Source organism: Dendropsophus ebraccatus, chromosome 3 (genome assembly GCF_027789765.1).
Source record: "Dendropsophus ebraccatus isolate aDenEbr1 chromosome 3, aDenEbr1.pat, whole genome shotgun sequence".
NCBI classification, from domain to species: domain Eukaryota; kingdom Metazoa; phylum Chordata; class Amphibia; order Anura; family Hylidae; genus Dendropsophus; species Dendropsophus ebraccatus.
In genome coordinates, this window is record NC_091456.1 from 120921000 (window position 1) to 120944304 (window position 23305).

The 23305-nt window shown below is 46.4% G+C and overlaps 1 protein-coding gene across 5 annotated transcripts in view; it reads right to left on the reverse strand.

Annotated features, from left to right (window-relative positions):
* Window positions 1-22463, reverse strand: part of LOC138786003 (hematopoietic SH2 domain-containing protein-like) — a 57637-nt gene extending 35174 nt beyond the window's left edge. The window contains exons 1-2 of one of the 5 annotated variants that reach the window (XM_069962594.1): window positions 22361-22459; window positions 3878-4020 (exon numbers count right to left, since the gene is read on the reverse strand). The gene's annotated coding sequence lies outside the window, so the exon portion shown is untranslated. Of the gene's footprint in view, window positions 1-2956; window positions 3058-3755; window positions 4021-22360 lie in introns of those variants that run through there. The other 4 variants (XM_069962593.1, XM_069962590.1, XM_069962592.1 and 1 more) reach the window with 4 other exon arrangements.
* Window positions 22464-23305: the final 842 nt, after the last annotated feature.

The following is a 23305-nucleotide window of genomic DNA, read 5'->3' on the forward strand; positions in this document are numbered from 1 at the left end:
TAGGGGTTTTTTGCCTCCCTAGATCAACACAGTAGGATTCTCCTAGGTTGAACCTGATGGACTCTTGTCTTCTTTCAACCTTATTTACTATGTTACTATGTTACTATGTATATGCCTAATGGTGTGATGATGCAATGGCTGGATGTCACGTGACTGCCCCTGCTTCCATGGTAACTCCAATGGCCATCGAGCTTTGGCTGGGGAATACCATGTGACTTCCTGCTGTACCTCAGTCTTGTCCTCCACCATCAGGGGGATAGGTTCTGTGTGTGTCCTCTCTCCCCTGTCAGGAGAGAGACGTGTGCTCTGCTGCTCCAGTTTCACAAGAAGTATTTCTGGCTGTGTTCTATTCTCAAGTTCTCAAGATTCGCATCTATTCTCAAGATCTGGGTGCCGTTCTTCAGTCATTCCTTTCATCGTCTTCTCTAATCATCAACAGCAAGTATTCATCTCAGTTTCATTCCGCCCAGGATCTCAACTTCAGTACCAGTACTACTCCCATCATTCAGTACGCTATCACCACAGCCTATTGCAGTCTCACCCATTACTCTGCTTTATTTAAGATTGCCTTATTCCCGGTTGCATCCGGAGAGACTGTTGCTACTAGTTACCACCGTTACAATAAATATACAACTACCATTGTTTCTGAACCTTGGCATTGGTGTGATAATTGGTGCCCTGACTAAGGACAACGAAGAATTGCATGCCCAGCCTCCGCATGGTCAGGAGCCCGGTTCTCAACTGTGGCCAAAACCGTGACAATCCTCTGCTCAGCAGCTGCCCCGGTTCCTGCCAGTAACTACACCTATTAGCGGAGTGGCCCCTAGGGGCCCGGGCATCGCAGCCGCATTTCCATATTTACTGTACGTCACCACATGCTGCCAAAACCAGACCCTCATGCATTAACCAATAGGCGTATGGCCACTAATCCTGGTAACAGCATATGACTACAGAGGAAGAAATGGGAGCGTGGTTTCAGCCACATGCATTTCTCTACATGTTGAAACATTGTCTGAATCACATTTTTTATGGTTTTTAACTGCTTAAAACATAAACAAATTTCCACATTGAATCAATGATTAGAGCAGTCTGCATATTATCTGAAGGAATTCCCAGCACACGATTGGTAGCTTGGTAGGTAATAGCTCGAGGCCTCACATTTAACACAGCCACACCAGACCTGACCAATACCTCAATACTGTGACTGGATAACACCGCCATAACAGACTTGAACAATACCACCATCCCCCCTCCCCCCTCGAAAAGACACCAGATTTAGGCTGTGTTCACACTACGTATATTTCAGTCAATATTGTGGTCCGCATATTGAAACCAAAACCAGGAGTGGATTGAAAACACAGAAAAGCTCTGTTCATACAATGTTGAAATTGAGTGGATGGCCGCCATATAACAGTAATAACGGCCATTTCAATACAACAGCCGTTGTTTCAAAATACCAGCAAATATTTGCCATTAAATGACGGCCATCCACTCAATTTCAACATTGTATGAACAGAGCCTTTCTGTGTATTCAATCCACTCCTGGTTTTGGTTGCAATATGAGGACCACAATACTGACTGAAATATACGTAGTGTGAACGCAGCCTAACTGGATGGGAGGTGAGAGACAACGTTTTTTTTCTGCAGTTGCATGGTGTATCCATGGGCTCATCAGTAGCACCTAGTCTTGTAAATATTTTTATGCATGATTTGAGGAAAAATTAATTGGTGAATGTGGCATGCCCATGTCGTCCACATGGGTTTGCTATGTGGACGACATGTGCTTGTTTTGGACAGAAAGTGAAGAAACCTTGTTGGAATTTGTTTCTAGATTGAATTCATGTCATTCGTCTATCCAGTTCACATTGGAGTACCATCCTAGCGTTATTAATTTTTTTGATGCCACTCTGTACTCGAAGCCCATGGATAGGAGTAACACATTATTATGGAGCAGTCACCATGCCCCACATGTGTTTAAAAGTTTACTAAAATCCCAATTTATTAGAGCAAAGAGGATCTCGAGTACAGAGGTGGAGTATCAAAAAAACGGAAAGAAAATCCTGACTAAATTTGTACAAAGGGGATATAAAGATCATGATTTAAGGAGAGTAGAGAAGGAAGTTAGGAGGATGAAAAGAAGTGAAGTGAGGAGATACAAAAAGAAAGAAAAAAGAAAAGAAAATAGATTACTATTTAGTATGACATATCATAGACATGCAAATTTGATCAAAAAGGCATATTAAAACATTGGGGTTTGCTGGCTAGCAATCCTCAATATGGAAAAAATGTTTAAAGAACATCCAATTTTGGAATATAGGAAAAACAAAGCAGTGGGAAACACGCTAGCAAAAAGTGACATACAAAAAAAGAAAAAAAGCAGGCAGACTTTCCTTGCGACAATATCATTAAAGGTAATGTGATGTGATCACCCAATGGAAGGAACTAAAGTTAAAGTACGAGGGTTTCACACATGTAATGGCAAAAATCTCATTTATCTTCTGAAGTGCCCGTGCGGGCTAGGTTATGTGGGCCAGACCAGCAGACAAATTAAAATACGTCAGCAATCAGGAACTATAACAATAAGGATAATAAGGATAAAAAAGAATTTGGGAAGACCATAGCAGCGTATAATTTTTTTGAAAACCAACATAGTGTTTGTGATCTTAGGTGGCAAGTGTTGGAGCAGCTTGAGTTAAGAAAAGATATGGAGGAGAATCGCAAGCGCTTGCTCCATACAGAAAAATGGTGGATTATCAAGTACAAATGGGCTGAACGAAATATGCAGCTTCAAAGCCTTTTTGTATGTATATATGTATGATATAAGGGTTACATTCTCTTCCGTTCTAGATCATGTGTCTGATCTTTTTTGCTATATAACTATGTAAATATGTTTGGTGTGTTTAACCACTGATAATCCGGGTCATGAACTACAGCAGATATTTAAGACGTTCCTTACCTGTACGTTCTCGCGCATGAGGAAGGAGGAGTTTATCCTCCGAAACGTCCACCGTGGGGGTGGATGGTTTGGACTGAGGGGAGAGCACACATCAGTCTGTGAGCATGTCTTTGTGTCCTGTATGAGAAGCCTAATAAACAGCTAATTTTTCATTCAAGGTCTACACCTTCCTGAGTATTAATTCTTGTTGCGACAAGAGTTCAAGCGTCACAGTACAAGGTATTTCTCATACATTATACACATCTTATTGCATGAATTTATATGCTATCGACTGCATGATAGACAGTAAGATTATTAAAATAACTTAGGTGTTTGGGGATTATAAATTTATAATAAAAATTTTTTCCTTAGCAAATATATACATATAGTTGGTCAGCAATAAATATTCAGGGGGAAAAAAACACAAGAGCAAGAAAAGATGGATAGAATATATAGTAATAGAATTAATTTCAACCATCAAATGATCCAGTTTAATTGTGTATATCAACTGCATTATACACCTGAATTTTTAAATAAAATTTGTCCAAATGGCAGACAAACGTAAAAAATGTGGAGAACAGAATGCGAACTATCTGCATTTACTCTGGGTATTTCCAAGACTCACAGAGTAATGGAAAATGTCTTCAAGGTGATCTCCTTTCAATATAAATTAAAAATAGCTGTTACACGACAGCTAGTATTTATGGGAGACAACACAAATATCACATGACCAAAGAATAATGTGTTTAGGGTTAAAGAGGAACTCCAGGTAGAGGTTAAAAAAAATGAAACTTCTGCAGAAGCATAAGGCATTACTTACCTGTCTATCCCAGTTTTGAAACTACCAAAAATCAATTTGTTTGGGGGTTTTTTGCTCTGTATTGTGTTTGTCTTTTCTGGTTTAGCCCCCACCCATCACAACCAGTAAAATTAGTGCTACACCTGCTTCTGGCTGGTCTGAGATGGTGAATCAGTCAGGGGATTGGATTATCCAGCCAAGCCTCCAGTGACATCACGCTCTGCCACCTGTCTGTATCATCAGCAAACACACACTATGTGAGACAGAGGCATGTAAGATTTGTCTCCTAAGGGGGGAAAGCAGAAGGAGCAGGAGACAATGTGAGTTGGCACAGGGGCCATTTTTCTTCACTTCCTGCATTTCTATCAGCTACCTGTGTGGCAGAACCGTACAGGTAAAGTAATTCATTGTATAGACACATCTATATAACTGGTGCGTTCACACCTACAGGATCTGCAGCAGATCTGCAGCAGATTTGATGCTGTGTTCAGTTATTTAAATGAAATCTGCTGCAGAAAATCAGCTGCAGATCCTGTAGGTGTGAACGCACCATTAATGTACTTTTAATAGAAAACAAGTTTTTCTTATCCGGAATTCCCCTTTAATTAAAACATTGTGCCAAAATATCACATATGGTTATTGGAGTTTTTAACAGAGATGAGCAAACCGGGTTCGGGTTCGAGTCAATCCGAACCCGAACGTTCAGTATTTGATTAGCTGGGGATGCTGAACTTGGATAAAGCTCTAAGGTTGTCTGGAAAACATGGATACAGCCAATGACTATATCCATGTTTTCCACATATATATCCTAGTTCACCAGCCACTGCTAATCAAATGCCGAAAGTTCGGGTTCTGATGGACTCGAGCATGCTTGAGCTTCGCTCATCTCTAGTGTTTAAGTGGAGGACACAGATCAAGACTAATGGAGTATGAGAAGACACATTATAATATAATGAATTTTAAGGGAATGACACATTGGGGTAAATGGAGTTAGGAGATAGGATACGTTTGAATATCACTGAAAATATTTTTGTTCAGTAATTTGGATATACAGTGGTACCTTGGTTTAAGAGTAACTTAAATTAAGAGCATTTTGCAAGAAGAGCTCACAGGTTTTAAAAATTGTAACTTTGTTTAGGAGCATTGATTTGGTTTAAGAGCTCCCTGTACTGGGTGGGAGGGCTAGTGGGAGAGGGGCAAGGTCTGCATAGCGTGGTCTACAGCAGTGACCCAGGAAGTCTCCCTCACCTTACGAACCATGGCAGATCCACTTCAGGCTGGGGCTTGCATCAGGGGGCAGGACTGTGAAGGTAATCTCTCCATAGCTGTAACCCCTCTCTCCCCGGACAGAGAGTGCTGCTATACTGTGCCCACATCTGCCCTACTCATTCCTTCATACTACCTGCAGTCTCTGTCAGCCCTTGTTTCATATCCTCTCCATTCCTGCTATAATGTGCCTGCACTCACACTCGGCTATACACACTGCTGCTATAATGTAACTGCACTCACACTCAACCTTTCACACTGCTGTAAATAAAGTTTTTGTCTCTGTCCCCCTGCACAGCTCTGTGATTCTTAATTCCTTGTCCATGCTGAACACACACCCCTTCCCAGGGGCGTAGCTAGGGGTTCAGCCTAGGGGGGGCGAGTGAGTCTGAGTGGGCCCCCAACCATTGTTACCCATAGGGAACATCAGCAGGTGACAAGGATTTCTGAATAATAATAATATAATAATAATAATAATATAGGGAATATTCTTTTACATTTCTTATAGTGAATAAGGATACAGAGCCGTGTAAGAGGTTTCTACATCTGGAATATAGAACCACAAAAAAAGTAAAAGGGCTTAACATTAGAAAAATATAGCTGCCTTCTTCCACAGACAGCACCACTCTTGTCCTCAGTTTGTGTGTGGTATTCGACTAAAGTGAATAGAGCCAAGTTGTGATACCACACACAACCTAAGAGCAGGGGTGGCGCTGTTTTTGGAACAAAACAATTATGTTTTTTTTTAATTCTGGAGAACCCTTTTAACCAGATTATCTTTGCCTAAAAATAATAGTGGTATAGGTAATAGGCTTTTAGACATTAAAAGGGGTGAGCTGGTATGTACAATCCAAGATATGTGATGAGCTGCTAGATATCCATCTCCTATCTATCTATCTCCTATCTATCTATCTCCTATCTATCTCCTATCTATCTATCTATCTATCTATCTATCTATCTATCTATTTTTTATATCTATATAGACTACCTCTTCATAGATGACCACCACTCTATACAGACCATTCCTCTATATATATATGGATATATATATCTGGCTGCTGTGTCTGGTCAGTGGTGTGGGTGGTTGTGTGTGTGTGTGTGTGTGTTGTCACTCCTCTCACAGTCCTCACTGTCCTCACCCCTCTCACTCCTCACTCCTCACTCCCCTCACTCCTCTCACAGTCCTCACTCCCCTCACTGTCCTCACCCCTCTCACTCCTCACTCCCCTCACTCCCCTCACAGTCCTCACCCCTCTCACAGTCCTCACCCCTCTCACAGTCCTCACCCCTCTCACAGTCCTCACTCCCCTCACTGTCCTCACCCCTCTCACTCCTCTCACTGTCCTCACCCCTCTCACTCCTCACTCCCCTCACTCCTCTCACAGTCCTCACTCCTCTCTCACAGTCCTCACTCCTCTCTCACACAGTCCTCACTCCTCTCTCACACAGTCCTCACTCCTCTCACAGTCCTCACTCCTCTCACAGTCCTCACTCCCCTCAGTCCTCACTCCTCTCACAGTCCTCACTCCCCTCAGTCCTCACTCCTCTCACAGTCCTCACTCCTCTCACAGTCCTCACAGTCCTCACTCCTCTCACAGTCCTCACTCTCACAGTCCTCACTCCTCTCACAGTCCTTACTCCTCTCACAGTCCTCACTCCTCTCACAGTCCTCACTCCTCTCACAGTCCTCACTCCCCTCAGTCCTCACTCCCCTCACAGTCCTCACTCCTCTCACAGTCCTCACTCCTCTCACAGTCCTCACAGTCCTCACTTCTCTCACAGTCCTCACTCCTCTCACAGTCCTCACTCCTCTCACAGTCCTCACTCCTCTCACAGTCCTCACAGTCCTCACTCCTCTCACAGTCCTCACTCCTCTCACAGTCCTCACTCCCCTCACAGTCCTCACTCCCCTCACAGTCCTCACTCCTCTCACAGTCCTCACTCCTCTCACAGTCCTCACTCCCCTCAGTCCTCACTCCCTTCACAGTCCTCACTCCTCTCACAGTCCTCACAGTCCTCACTCCTCTCACAGTCCTCACTCCTCTCACAGTCCTCACTCCTCTCACAGTCCTCACTCCTCTCACAGTCCTCACTCCTCTCACAGTCCTCACTCCTCTCACAGTCCTCACTCCCCTAACAGTCCTCACTCCCCTAACAGTCCTCACTCCCCTCACAGTCCTCACTCCCCTCACAGTCCTCACTCCTCTCACAGTCCTCACTCCCCTCAGTCCTCACTCCCTTCACAGTCCTCACTCCTCTCACAGTCCTCACAGTCCTCACTCCTCTCACAGTCCTCACTCCTCTCACAGTCCTCACTCCTCTCACAGTCCTCACTCCTCTCACAGTCCTCACTCCTCTCACAGTCCTCACTCCCCTCACAGTCCTCACTCCCCTCACAGTCCTCACTCCTCTCACAGTCCTCACTCCTCTCACAGTCCTCACTCCTCTTACAGTCCTCACTCCTCTTACAGTCCTCACTCCTCTTACAGTCCTCACTCCCCTCTCACAGTCCCCACTCCCCTCTCACAGTCCTCACTCCTCTCAGTCCTCTCACAGTCCTCACTCCTCTCACAGTCCTCACTCCTCTCACAGTCCTCACTCCCCTCTCACAGTCCTCACTCCCCTCTCACAGTCCTCACTCCCCTCTCACAGTCCTCGCTCCCCTCTCACAGTCCTCACTCCCCTCTCACAGTCCTCACTCCCCTCTCACAGACCTCACTCAGGGCCGTCTTAACAGCATTATGGGCCCCTGGGCAGAGGTGCGAATTGGGCCCCCCACGGCCGCCGCCATCAAACCCCCCCCCCATCTTTGCAACCCCTCCCCTAGCCAGTACAATTACTTCTGACCCCCCCTACACACACACTACCCCCAGCTGCCCCCCCTACACACACACTACCCCCATCTGCCCCCCCTACACACACACTACCCCCATCTGCCCCCCCTACACACACACTACCCCCATCTGCCCCCCCTACACACACACTACCCCCATCTGCCCCCCTACACACACACTACACTCATTTGCCCCCCCTACACACACACTACACTCATCTGCCCCCCTCTACACACACCCTACCCCCATCTTACCCCCCCCCCTGCACACACACACACTACCCCATCTGACCCCCCCTACACACACACACTACCCCATCTGACCCCCCCCCCCTACACACACACACACACTACCCCCATCTGCCCCCCCTAAAAACACACTACCCCCATCTTCCCCCCCTCCTCCCCCTAAACACACACTACCCCATCCTCCTCCCCCTACACACACACACACAACCCCCACCTGACCCATACACACACACACTACCCCCATCCTACTCCTCCTTCACACACTACCCCCATCATCCTCCTCCTCCACACACTACCCCCATCCTCCTCCACACAATACCCCCATCCTCCTCCACACACTACCCCATCCTCCTCCTCACACTACCCCCATCCTCCTCCTCCTCCTCACACTACCCCAATCCTCCTCCTCCTCCTACACACACTACCCCCATCCTCCTCCTCCTCCTCACACTACCCCCATCCTCCTCCACACACTACCCCCATCCTCCTCCTCACACTACCCCCATCCTCCTCCTCCTCCTCCTACACACACTACCCCCATCCTCCTCCTCCTCCTACACACACTACCCCCATCCTCCTCCTCCTCCTACACACACTACCCCCATCCTTCTCCTCCTCCTACACACACTACCCCCATCCTCCTCCCACACACACTACCCCCATCCTCCTCCTCCTACACACACTACCCCCATCCTCCTCCTCCTACACACACTACCCCCATCCTCCTCCTACACACACTACCCACATCCTCCTCCTACACACACTACCCCCATCCTCCTCATACACACACTACCCCCATCCTCCTCATACACACACTACCCCATCCTCCTCCTCACACTACCCCCATCCTCCTCCTCCTCCTCACACTACCCCAATCCTCCTCCTCCTCCTACACACACTACCCCCATCCTCCTCCTCCTCCTCACACTACCCCCATCCTCCTCCACACACTACCCCCATCCTCCTCCTCACACTACCCCCATCCTCCTCCTCCTACACACACTACCCCCATCCTCCTCCTCCTCCTACACACACTACCCCCATCCTCCTCCTCCTCCTACACACACTACCCCCATCCTTCTCCTCCTCCTACACACACTACCCCCATCCTCCTCCCACACACACTACCCCCATCCTCCTCCTCCTACACACACTACCCCCATCCTCCTCCTCCTACACACACTACCCCCATCCTCCTCCTACACACACTACCCACATCCTCCTCCTACACACACTACCCCCATCCTCCTCATACACACACTACCCCCATCCTCCTCATACACACACTACCCCATCCTCCTCATACACACACTTCCCCCATCCTCCTCCTCCTCATACACACACTACCCCCATCCTCCTACACACACTACCCCCATCCTCCTCCTCCTACACACACTACCCCCATCCTCCTCCTCCTACACACACACTACTACCCCCATCCTCCTACACACACACACACACACACACACATTACCCCCATCCTCCTACACACACATTGCCCCCATCCTCCTCCTACACACACTACTACCCCCATCCTCCTCCTCCTACACATACTACTACCCCCATCCTCCTCCTCCTACACACACTACCCCCATCCTCCTCCTCCTACACACACTACTACCCCCATCCTCCTCCTACACACACACACACACACATTACCCCTATCCTCCTCCTACACACACTACCCCATCCTCCTCATACACACACTTCCCCCATCCTCCTCCTCATACACACACTACCCCCATCCTCCTACACACACTACCCCCATCCTCCTCCTCCTACACACACTACCCCCATCCTCCTCCTCCTACACACACACTACTACCCCCATCCTCCTCCTCCTACACACACACACACACACACATTACCCCCATCCTCCTACACACACATTGCCCCCATCCTCCTCCTACACACACTACTACCCCCATCCTCCTCCTCCTACACATACTACTACCCCATCCTCCTCCTCCTACACACACTACCCCCATCCTCCTCCTCCTACACACACACTACTACCCCCATCCTCCTCCTACACACACACACACACACACACATTACCCCTATCCTCCTCCTACACACACTACTACCCCCATCCTCCTCCTACACACACACACACACACACATTACCCCTATCCTCCTCCTCCTCCTACACACACACACATTACCCCTATCCTCCTCCTACACACACTACTACCCCCATCCTCCTCCACACACATTACCCCCATCCTCCTCCTCCACACACTACTACCCCCATCATCCTCCTCCACACACACACACACTGCCACCCCCCGGCCGCCAACACTATTCCCCACACACTATCCCTGCAGACCGCCATCCCCCCGCCCCAAACACACACAGTAATCCTCCGGGGGTTACAATACTCACCCCCGTGGCCGTGCAGCAGTCTGAGGTAAAGGAGCGCGGCGGGGGAGAAGCCTCACGCCGCTACAGCTACTTGTGGACAAGAGAGAGGCGGGGCCGGAGCGTGCGGCCGTCCACTGCGGCCCTCCGTCCAATGAAGAGTGGGGTGATGACGTCACGATGGTGTCCGGACGTACGACAGCACTAAGTGATGCCGGCTGATCCCGCTCCCGCGGCCCGCTAGCGCCGAAGTAACAGCAGCATGGGGCCTCCGATCTCTCACAGGCCCCGGCTGCTGTTATTTCGGCGCTGGCGGGATCAAAAAGACCTTCGGGGCCCCCTCGGACGCAAGGGCCCCCGGGCAGCCGCCTACCTTGCCCAATGGGTAAGACGGCCCTGACCTCACTCCCCTCACACAGTCATCACTCCCCTCTCACAGTCCTCTCAGTCCTCACACAGTCATCACTCCTCTCACAGTCCTCACTCCCCTCACACAGTCCTCATTCTGTACCTGACAACTTCCAGAGCTGCTGCTGGACGTCTTCACAGTCCCCCCTGGCAGCCATAGACGGTGAGGATCCCTCCAGCTGCCGTCTTCCCTCCTCATACGTTTTGCAGCCAGTGAGGGAGAGGAGGGGGAGGGGCCAGCAGCAGCAGCGTGTAGGAGGAAGAAGCAGGAAGAAGATCCAGCCCTGGCCGGGCTCGGCATCCGACAGCTGAGCGGGCCCCTCAGGAGCAGGGGCCCGCTATTCCCAGGTGCAGTTGCCCTCTTGGGGGCCACTACAGACATGTGTTAAGGCTGTCTGCAAAAGCAATAGCTTTTGCAGACAGCGTTAACTGGCTGAGACCTCAGTGGGCCCCTGCCTGAGTGGGCTCGGGGGCGACCGCCCCCTTTGCCCCCGCCTATTTTTGCTACTGCCCCTTCCCCATTGCTGTCATGTTACCACACAGACCTCTGACAGCAGCCCTGCTTCTCTATTCTAGGCTGTTGTACTACACTACTGCATTATGGGGATCTACATCTCGATCCTGTATCTTTTTTTATTTTAAAAATATTTATTATTTTCTAATACAAAACAATATCACATCCTCATTACATCAGAATATCCAACTAAAAAATATTTTTAATCCCCCCCTCCCTCCATCCCAGAAGTTATGTCTTTATCCTAGTTCCCAAAACCAACTAAACTTACATCACCTCTTGTGGTAATATCACCTTGTGTGGACAAAACCTGCAGGGCTCCCATCCTTACCTATCCATATCTTATATCTATACCTCCTCCACCCCCACTATAACTACTTACAAGAGTTATCATTCACACCTTTAAGTGGCGACTCAACCGCATCCCCACCGCTGTAGGGGACCGGAGCAGGCCAAGAGGGGACAAGCCAAACCCAACACATTCTTATTCACTAAATATTTCATCCTCTTAGCCTCATAGTAGTCACACCATACTTCCCTGCTTCCTCCTCTACCCAACACACCCCTTATTGGGCATCCCGGGCAGACGAGGTTTACACACACACACTCATATTGGTAACCATGACTCCGTCTCACCAGAGGGACTAGTCCCCAACCCCGACCCATCCAGATGAACCCACTATCCATATATCATGGACAGCCAGGTACCACCGTACAGGTGGGATTTACATATATTCTTCCACTCACCCTACAATCATCCTTTGTGAATATTACAGCAACAGAGGCGCCCTGAGAGTATCACACAAGTTACAATCTTAAAATCCCTCTATTTATTACTTCCACTTCGGATTATTATGCGACTACAAACACTAATTTATTTTATTCTACCATAACTTCTCTACCCACCCCCTCCCACCCCTCTCAGCTGGCAGAGAAAAAAATAAAAAACTTAATCAAACTTATCACTCCAATATTTTTCCCATTGTTCAACATGTTCTTTTAGCTTTACAGTGGTGCCTTGGATTACAAGCATAATTCGTTCCGGGGCCGTGCTTGTAATCCAAATCCACTCTTAAACCAAAGCAAATTTTCCCATAAGAAATCACTGATATGCAGACAATTGGTTCCACACCCCAAAAATAATGATTTATTATTCTGAATAACATGTAAAACAGATGAAATAAACATTCAGAAAAAGCTGAATATGTGATATTATAAGTTACTGTACAGTATTGGAGAGGATTGGAAACACAAGGGCGGACAGAGACTGCAGGGAGCATTAAAGAATGAGCAGAGCAGATGTGGGCACTGTATAGCAGCACTCTCTGTCCGGGGAGAGAAGGGTTACAGCTATGGAGAAATTACCTCCTCAGTCCTGTCCCCTGATGTAAGCCCCAGCCTGAAGTGGATCTACCATGATTTGGAAGGTGAGGTAAGACTTCCTGGGTCAGAGTACAGAGCTGTAGACCCCGCTATGCAGACCATGCCCCTCCTCCACTCGCGCTCCAACCCAGTACAGGGAGCTCTTAAACCAAAGCAATGCTCTTCAACCAAGTCACAATTTTGAAAAACTGTGAGCTCTTAAACCAAAACGCTCTTAAACCAAGTTACTCTTAAACCAAGGTACCACTATATATCCTTACTTTTCTTTATATAGGTGTTATGCCAGAGTTCATTCCTTAGGATTGTGGTACCTAGTTTTTTCCATTCCCTCACCCTTGGAACATTGGGCGAAATCCAATTCCGCAGTATAATTGTCCGAGCTGCTAGGAGTAACTTATAAATTACTGGTTTTGTACTTTTCAGCATATGCCGTTCGTCAAACACCCCCAGGATTGCACAAATATATTCATCTACTGCTACCAAATTGACAAAAGTAAAAAAAACCTCCCTCCAGAATGTATTCACCCCCACACATATCCACCAATAGTGCTCTAAGGTACAAACACACACACCGTATACGCTGCATATTTACCGCTGCGATACGCAGCAGATATGCAGCAGATTAGATCTATATAACTGAACACAGCATCCAATCTGCTGCAGATCTGCTGCGTATCTGCTGCGTATACGGTGTGTGTGTGTTTATACCCTGACAAGTTGCATTATCAGTCCCACACTTATAGCAACTGACTGGATTTCCCTTCCTCCATTTATTAATGTCTTTTGCCAAGTAATACAATCTGTGTGTACAAAAATATTGTGTCATCATATGTTTTTTATCTGTGATATAATTCCTTGCGTTTACATATACCTTTGTCCAAAAATCCTGATCTCTATCCCTAATTATAATCTCCCATTTCTTCTGTGAATTTATTTTTACCTATTTGTTATATAACAATCCCAGAGTTTTATACAACTTAGTGATTTTACCTTTAGTTTTTCCCGACATACCTACAATTTGTGTAATACCTTCTGAAACTCTAACATCCCAACACACTCCAACTTTTGTGCTTCTAATAGCATCCTTCACCTGCAAAAATCTTATGCTGCGTTTACACTGAACGATTATTGTGTGAATTCGCACGATAACGATCGAATTCGAACGATAATCGTATGTAAATGCTGCGAACGATCAAACGACGAACGAGAAATCGTTCATTTTGATCTTACAACATGTTCTTAAATCGTTGTTTGCAAAAAATTTGCATATCGTTCAGTGTAAACAGTCGTTCGCCGATAGGCTTAAGCGATCGCAAAACGATCGCACAACGAATTTCTGTACGATATATCGTACCATCTAAACGCTGACCGTTATGAAAAAAAAATCGTTACTCCGACATCGTTAATCATACGATCGGGCCAATTATCATTTCGTGTAAACGCAGCATAAGATGACATAGTGAGGTCTCTAAACTATTATTTAAATCATCACCCCATTAGTGAAAAAACTAATACACATATTTTAGTCCCCTTTTCATCCAGTACTCTGGCTCGTGAATTTTAACAATTTCTTGGAGTTGACTATTACCCCACATCGGGGTGAAAGAGTACATTCCATCTTTTTTGTCACCATTTCTGACTACTTCCCATACCTTAATCACCAACTTATATAATGAGTCCCTGGGATAATTTACTCTTAACTTTATCTCCAATAGCTCAAAGATGTCTACCACCCACCCATTTTGTACCCCTAACCAGTTTTCCATAAATTTTATGCATTATGCATTATGGGGATCTGCATCTCCATCCTGTATCTACAAATTACTATACATTATAAACCACATGCTGATTGCTATACTGTGTAGTAACTTTTATTCAGAATAAAAGATTATTTTGGGGGTGTGGAACCAATTGTCTGCATATCGGTGATGTCTTATGGGAAAATCTGCTTTGGTTTAAGAGTAGATTTGGATTACAAGCACGGTCCCAATAAGAATTATGCTTGTAATCCAAGGCACCACAGTATATGTTTGTTGTATAATTGTATTTATTTATTCTCTCTTTTGGATTCTTACCTCCATTTCTCCCCTATTCCCCTTCTCCCTCTGCCCGGCTGAAGGCTCCTATGAATATAGTAGTTATATACTCTGTATCAGTATGAAGTAAGAGAATGAAAGAAAAGTTAGAGGGGTTGTCCTGCAGTTTTCAGTTTGTCACAGTGCTTTCTGCTGACATCTCTGGCTGAGACAGCAACTGTCCAGAGCAGGAGGTTTTCTATGGGGATTCCATAGAAAAAGTATAGCAGTGAACTGCTATTTGGTCACAAAATTGGCTTTTGAAGCTGATTTTGCTAAAATAGTTTTTGTTAGTGTTAAGCAAACTTCATAAAACTGTTTGGGTTTGTCAATTTCTCCGAACCCCAACACTCGGCATTTAACTCCCCAGGAATCATGCCTGGCTACAGGGAGAATTATATCGGGCTGCAGGGGGAATACCTGGCGACAGGGGGCAGATGTGACTTTTGGGGGTAGGCCTAGCTGCAGGGGGCATATCTTGCTGCAGGGCTGGGCCTTAGAGGTGTATCAAAAATATGTCTAATGTCTAATTAGACAATGTATCACCAGTAAGCTTAACATCTGAAGTAGTGAAAATGATGGAAACTCTTCTAAAGAAGATAAAGGATCACCTAAGAATCAACAATTTGATGGATCCACACCAGCATGGCTTTACTAAGGGCCGATCATGTCAGACTAATCTCATTGATTTCTTTGATTATGCCACAAAAGTGTTGGATGAAGGTGGTGCTGTGGATATCGCCTATCTGGACTTCAGCAAAGCTTTTGATACAGTTCCACATAAAGAGCTGATAGAGAAGTTGGAGAAAATTGGACTCAATCCCTGGATAGTTCAGTGGATTTGTGGTTGGCTGAAGGATAGATATCAGAGGGTTGTTGTTAATGGTGTATATTCCGAGCAGAGACTGGTTACAAGTGGTGTGCCACAAGGGTCTGTTCTGGGTCCTATTCTTTTTAATATGTTTGTAAGTGACATAGGAGAAGGGTTGGTAGGTAAAGTTTGTCTGTTTGCTGCCGAAACAAAAGTGTGCAATAGGGTTGATATTCCTGGAGGTGTCAGTATTATGGAAAATGATTTCGCTTTGCTAGATAAGAGGTCCAAACATTGGAAATTGAAGTTCAACATTTTACCAGTGCAACCAGGCGGTGGGGAAAGCAAATATATGCTGGGGTGTATAGCTAGAGGTATAACCAGTAGGAAGAGGTAGATTGTGATCCCGCTGTATAGAGCTCTGGTGAGGCCATATCTGGAATACTGTGTCCAGTTCTGGAGACCTCACCTAAAAAAGGACATTGATAAAAGAGACACAGAGGACACAGTGAGAGGTTAGTTGGGGGAAAGATCAGAAGCAATGTGAGAAAATATTATTTTACTGAAAAAGTAGTAGATACCTGGAGCAAACTTCCAGCAGAGGTGGTTGGTAAATCTACAATAACAGAATTTAAACACGCCTGGGATAAACATACATCTATCCTAAGATAATAAGAAAGAAAATACTAAAAGAGCAGACTAGATGGACCCAGTGGTCTTTTTCTGCCGACAATCTTCTATGTTTCTATGTTACCAGTTGGAACATCTTATCACATGGGGGTACATGGCTTAAAAAGGTTGAAAAAAACTGGTATAGACCCCTGGGCAGCAGCCCCCATATAGTATATGTTCTTTTGTGCCGCAGCCCCTATATAGTATTGCCTCCTCTGTGCAGCAGCCCCCATATAGTACATTATATGCCAAATCCTTAGTCCTTTCCTGGTTATTCCAAAAATAGAAGTTCTTTCCTGTCCTCTCCAACTGCAGGATGTCCACCTTCTGGTCTCATAGAGGGAGACTCAGGTCCCCTTCTTGAGATCACATGGGGTCCCAGTTGTCAGAACAATCATTTATCCCCCAGTGAATGAAAATGCCTCGTTAAAGCTATTTTTAGACAAATACAGTTTTACAGCTGTTTATTTTATGCCAAGAAAGAGATCAAATTTAAAGGGCTAGTGCGGCGCTCAGCAATTATTCACAGAATAACACACATTACAAAGTTCTACAACTTTGTAATGTATGTTATGTCTGTGAATCGCTCCCTTCTCGTGTCCCCCCATCCCGGCACATGTACCCGGAAGTGTGGTGCGATATACATACCTGACGCGTGTCGACCTCTGTTTTCTGTCGATGCAATCTTCGGGAGGCCGGCCGACTCGCTGCAGTCGTCCCGCACCCCGGACCCCCTCTGCAGCGTCATCAGCTGCTCAGCCGCGATTGGCTGAGCATAACTGTGCTCAGCCAATCGCGGCTGAGCAGCTGATGACGCGTGTCGCGTCATCAGCTGCTCAGCCACGATTGGCTGAGCATAACTGTGCAGAGGGGGGCCGGCAGGAGCGGGTCGGCCGGCCTCCCGAAGATGACGTCTTTGAAGAAGATGGCGGACAGGGTCGGTCGACATGGATCAGGTATGTATAGCGCACCACACTTCGGGGTACACGTGCGGGGGTGGGGGGACACAGGAAGGGGGCGATTCACAGACATAACATACATTACAAAGTTGTATAACTTTGTAATGTGTGTTATTCTGTGAATAATTGCACTACCCCGCACTACCCTGTCTGTTCACAGCGATGGAAATGTAAAAATCAATCAAAGCCAGGGCCGGCGTCAGCACCCGGCATACTCGGGCAAGTGCCGGGGCCCACGGCAGCCCAAGGGGCCCCCGACACTTGCCTGAGCAGTGAGCCAGGCGCCCGCCACATCACCGACCCCGGGGGGGCGGGTGCTGCCGGCCCCAAGTCCGGGGGAGGGCTGGAGGGGCTGGGGAAGGACCTGCTGTGTTTGCTGCACTGGGGAAGGACCTGCGGTGACGTCATAAGGGGGCGGGACTGAGAACGGGAGAGGATGCAGGTGGATGAAGGAACTGTGATCATTGTCATCTGTCAGGAGGAGGCGGGGCTCACTTATACCTTCTTTCTGTGAGTTTTAGTCCTACCCTTATATCTCCTTTTGTAATATCCTCTGATCTCCCATAATAACAGGCTGTCCATGATGGGAGTTGTAGTACTCCTCTTATACCTCCTCCTGTGATGTCCTCTGATCTCCCATAATAACAGGCTGTGCATGCTGGGAGTTGTAGTCCTATTATAGCTCCTCCTGTGATGTCCTCTGATCTCCCATAATAACAGACTGTCCATGCTGGGAGTTGTAGTCCTCTTATATCTCCTTCTGTAATATCCTCTGATCTCCCATAATAACAGGCTGTCCATGCTGGGAGTTGTAGTACTCCTCTTATATCTCCTCCTGTGATGTCCTCTGATCTCCCATAATAACAGGCTGGATATGCTGGGAGTTGTAGTCCTATTTTATCTCCTCCTGTAATGTCCTCTGATCTCCCATAACAGGCTGGACATGCTGGGAGTTGTAGTTCCCCCTGGTATACCTCATGTAATGCCTACTGATTGTAACTCCATTCTGGCCTGCTCTATGGTGAAGAAGCTAAAATGCAGACTCCAGGGGGACGACCTCCTTCTAGCACCTCCATTCTAGTCCATTCTAGCATGGATCCAATCTCACCAACAGGCGCAGAGCGATGACGCCATCACGCCTGCTGGTCGATCCACAAGGCGCACACAAGGGAGAAGAGGACCCGTCCCCCGCCCGGATTAGTGAGTATGATTTTATTTTTTTATTTTCTTGTGCTGAGGGAGAGCAGGGGGCATTTCTATGGGGGCAGGGGACATTCCCCGAGGTGTGCTACGTGTGCCCCGAGGTGTGCTATACAAAGGGGCCCGCTGAGGCTTTCTCGCCCAAGGGCCCACAAAAACCTGGAGCCGGCCCTGATCAAAGCCCCATGCTCTCCGCCACCGGAGGTAGCAGAGAGCATGGGGCAGTGATCAGGGACCCCCCTGTGGGGTCCCAGTACAAGCGATCAGCAGTATATACTATATACCGCTGATCGCTTGTGCCATGTGCTGATCAGCACTTTTTATCCCCTGTCACCATAAATGATTGGTGACAGGGGATAAAAAGTGAAGTGTCCGTCCCCCCCAAAGTCGCCCCCCCCCCCAGTCACCCCCCTTCCCCAGTCACCCCCTTCCCCATATACTCACCTGATCCTGGGAGGTCCTTCCTCCTCGGCGTCCTGGCTGGTTATGAAGTGCGCATGCGCTCCAGAACCAGCCAACTCTGAAAATTTAAAGTGACAGAGACCAATTTGGTCTCTGTCACTGAACTATGATTACTGTGATAGAAAATATCATAGTAATCATAGAAATACAGTGAAAATTAATGTGTAAAAGTGCAAAAAGTGAAAAACATACAAAAAAATAAAACACACACTTTTTAAAATAGTAATAATTGCAGTTTACTCCCAAATTACCCCTAACCCCCCCCCCCCCCCCAGATTACCCGCAACCACCGCACATTGCCCGCAACCGCCCCAGGTTGTCTGTAATCACACCAGATTGCACGTAACCCCCCAGATTACACATTAATACCGCAAGTTACCCGTAATCACTGCACGTTGCCCGTAACAACCGCACGTTGCCTGTAACCACCGCACGTTACCCGTAACCACCGCACGTTACCCATAACCACCACACGTTGCCCATAACCACCACACGTTGCCCGTAACCACCGCACGTTGCCAGTGACCCCTCCAGATTGTCTGTAATCACCCCATATTACATGTACCCACCCCAGATTACCTATAAGCACTTCAGTTTATCCGTAACAATCTAAGATTGTCTGTAAACCCCCCAGGTTGCCCGTAACCACTGCAGGTTGCGCATAACCATCCCAGGTTGCCCGTAATCATGCCAGATTACATGTAACCCCCCAGATTGCACGCAACCACCGCAGGTTGCCTCTGACCACCGCACGCTGCCTCTAACCACCGCACGTTGCCACTGACCACCACACGTTGCCTCTGACCACCGCACGTTGCTTCTAACCACCCCAAATTGCCAATGACCCCCTCCCGATTGCCCATAACCATGCCAGATTACAGGTACCCACCTCAGATTACCTATAAGCACTTCAGTTTATCCGTAACCACCCCAGATTGTACGTAACCACCCCAGACTGTCCGTAACCACCCCAGATTGTCCGTAACCACCCCACGTTGCCCGTAACCACCCCATGTTTCCCGTAACCACTGCAGGTTGCCTGTAACCACCCTAGATTGCCTGTAACCACCCCAGGTTGTCTGTAACCACCCCATGTTTCCCGTAACCACCCCACGTTGCCCCTAACCACCCCATGTTTCCCGTAACCAAAGCAGGTTGCCTGTAACCACCCTAGATTGCCTGTAACCACCCCAGGTTGTCTGTAACCACCCTAGATTGCCTGTAACCACCCCAGGTTGTCTGTAACCACAGCAGGTTGTCCGTATCCACCCTACGTTGCCCTTAACCACCCAACGTTGCCTGTAACCACCCCAGGTTGCCCATGACCACCCCATGTTGACCGTATCCACCCCAGATTACCTGTATCCCCCCCAGATTACCCGTAACCACCCCAGATTACCCGTAACCACCTACAGATTACCCATAACCACCCCAGACTGTCTGTAACCACCCCCCATTATCTGTAATTTTATTTTTTTTTATTTTGTTTTAGTAACTGCGCTATTCTAATAACTATTACTAGCTGTGGTTTTGCTCCAGCAAATTGCGCTCCTTCCCTTCTGAGCCCCGCTGTGTGCCCATACAGTGGTTAATGCCCAAATATGGGGTACCGTTGTACTCAGGAGAACCTGCGTTACAGATTTTGAGGTAAACTTTTTCTCCTGTTCCTCGACAAATTGAGAAATTTCAAACTAAAGGAATATATTATTGGAAAAATTCGCATTTTTCATTTTTACTGTCTACTTTTGAATACTTTCCTCCAATACCTCTGGGGTCAAAATGGTCACCATGCCCCAAGATGAATTCTTTGAGGGGTGTACTTTTCAAAATGGAGTGACTTATGTGGAGATTTTACTCCGCTGACACTACAGGGGCACTGCAAACGCACCTGGCGCTCGGAAACTTCTTCAGCAAAATCTGCATTGAAAAGGCTAATTGGCGCCCCTTTCCTTCTGAGCCCTCCTGTGTGCCCATACAGTGGTTTATGCCCACATATGGGGTACCGTTGTACTCCGGAGAACCTGCGTTACAAATTTTGGGGTACTTTTTTTTCTTGTTCCTTGTGAAATTGAGATATTTCAAACTAAATGAACATATTATTGGAAAAAATTGAGTTTTTCATTTTTACTGTCTACTTTTGAATACTTTCCTCTAATACCTGTGGGGTCAAAATGCTCACCACACCCCAAGATGAATTCTTTGAGGGGCGCACTTTCCAAAATGGGGTGACTTATGGCGGGATTTTACTCCGCTGGCACTACAGGGCCTCTGCAAACGTACCTGGCGCTCAGAAACTTTTTCAGCAAAATCTGCATTGGAAAAGCTAATTGGCGCTTCTTCCTTTCTGAGCCCTGCTGTGTGCCCATACAGTGGTTTATGCCCACATATGGGGTACCGTTGTACTCATGAGAACCTGCATTACAAATTTTGCGGTGCTTTTTCTCTCATGTTCCTTTTGAAAATGAGAAAATTTAATATAAACGTATATATTATTGGAAAATTTTAATTTTCCATTTTTTTACGGCCTAATGGTGAATACTTTGCTCCAGCCCCTGTAGGGTTAAAATGCTCAATATACCCCTTAGAACTGGTCCCTAAAAAAATCAGTTCTGGAAACTTTCACGAAAATGTGGTAATTTGCTGATAAATTTCTAAGCCTTGTAACACCCTAAAAAAGTAAAATATGTTTATGAAATAAAGCCAGAATAAAGAAGACATATTGGTAATGTGACTTAGTAACTAATTTATGTGATACGACTTTCTTTTTTTTAGAAGCAGAGAATTTCAAAGTTCATAAAATGCTAATTTTTTTTATTTTTCATGATATTTTGATGTTTTTCACAAAAAATACACAAAGTAGTAACCAAATTTTGACACTAATATAAAGTGCCATATGTGACGAAAAAACTGTCTCAGAACTGCTAGCATACATTAAAGCATCACTGAGCTATAAGCGCATAAAGTGAGACAGGTCAGATTTTGAAAAATGAGCCTGGTCATTAAGGCCCAAATAGGCTTAGTCTTGAAGGGGTTAAGAACAATTGCTTTGTTATGCTATGTTCTAATTTGTTTTGAAATAAGAGAAAAAGGAAAAGCCACGTCTTACAAAGAACTCCTTATTAACTTACATTATAGTTGTTATAAAACATAAACAAACACATCAAATATATGTCCCACTATTTTCACATGTCTAGGCTTTGTACTTGTTTAGAGATTTGATCAATCGAGATTTGTATCACACACAATATTCCGGCTATACATTTATTAGCTAACATTAGAGTTGCTAATCTTCACCATAGTTCTTTAACAATGATACAGATTCTAGAAATAATTGTACAAACAGGAAATGTGGCATGAGCGCTATTCTATACACAGCTCCGTATTAATGAATTTATATCCACCTTTCCCTCTACATAAAATTGTTATATCTTACCTTGGAAGAAGTATAAAGTGTTAATCCTCTCAAGGTCTCTGCTAGGTGAACGAGCAGGTTTCTATTCTCATACTTGAATTAAGAGAAGTAACCACCTCCTTGCGTGATAATGCACTGAACTAACAGGCGTGGCTGGGAGAAAGGTGAAAGGTGTTGTAGTTGAATCTTTGGAGGAGGGTTATGACTAAGAGGAAGTTGGTATATCTTTCATGTCTAAAATGCCAATGGTCTGATTATGAGTGCTTGTCGTAATGTGCCAATGATGCCAGCTCCCTGTATTACACAATTTCATTAGTTCATCACTGTATTTCTGTACATTCAGTACAAAAGCACTATGTACACTCATCTATCATGCTCTACCAACATGTGTATGGATTCTTTGAGCAGAGGTGAATGACATCAATCTGCTGCCTGAGGCGAACAACAGAAGGATTTCTCTCTAAGGTTTTCATATAGGCTAGTATTTGAAACCTGTTGAAATCCTGTACTATACACATATAATGTTGATCGCCACTCTCAGGCCACATCACTGGGGGGATTTAAACGATTTCGCCTATAAATCTACTAGAGATGAGTGAACTTTTCAAAAGATCGGTCAAACCGAACTTTCGGATTTTTTCGGATTTCATAGTTTAACCTCTTAAGGACCCATGACGTACTGGTACGTCATGGATCACTGTCACTTAAGGACCCATGACGTACCGGTACACGGGTCCTTTAAGAGGGCGCCGCGGACCGGCCGCATGCGATCGGGAGAGATGGCCTGCAGAAATACACTGCAGGCCATCTCTCCCTGTCGGCATGGGGGGTTGTTAACCCCCCCCCCCATGCCGACGATCGCTGCTATTGGCTGATCAGTGGAACCTTTCCGGGCCATCGGTGACCGGGTTCACGGCGATCAAAGTCCCCAAAAGTAATAAATACCTGCTCTGGACCCCTCAGCTA